General features: G+C 39.1%; 1 protein-coding gene across 1 annotated transcript in view; it reads right to left on the bottom strand.

Annotated features, from left to right (window-relative positions):
* The window catches only part of C1RL (complement C1r subcomponent like), a 12,723-nt gene that overhangs the window by 4,916 nt on the left and 7,380 nt on the right, over positions 1-427 (bottom strand). The gene's annotated exons all lie outside the window — the stretch shown is intronic.

Below are 427 nucleotides of genomic sequence, written 5' to 3'. Positions count from 1 at the left end.
GGGGCCAGCAGGTGGCACAGTGGTTAAGGTGCTGGACTCCCACATGGCCGACCACAGTTCAATTCTTGGACCTGGCGGCTTCCTTTCTCACTTTCCCTTTCTCTGTTTCTCTCCAGTCAAATTAATAATAAAAAATAAAATAAAATAAATAATTCTTTAAAAAAAATACAAAGAGAGGAGCTTCTCTTATTTCACCTCTTCTGTCCCTCCTCCTCTTTCACTTGTCCATCTGGTTAACTTTGTTCATGTTTTAATTTTTATGTTTTGACTCTTGAAGAATAAGGGACAAACTCTTTGATTCTTTCTAGATGTTCTCTTTCTTCCTTCCTCCTTTCACTTCCTATGATTACTTAGTTCTTTTTCAAAGAGATTTTTGCTATAGGGCACGTGTGCTTGCCAGAGAGAGACAGAGAGACAGAAAGCGAGA

The sequence above is a fragment of the Tupaia chinensis genome, unplaced genomic scaffold (assembly GCF_000334495.1).
Source record: "Tupaia chinensis unplaced genomic scaffold, TupChi_1.0 Scaffold149011_1, whole genome shotgun sequence".
NCBI lineage: Eukaryota > Metazoa > Chordata > Mammalia > Scandentia > Tupaiidae > Tupaia > Tupaia belangeri.
Note: the sequence above shows the minus strand (reverse complement) of the source record. Positions and strands in the feature narration are given on the sequence as shown.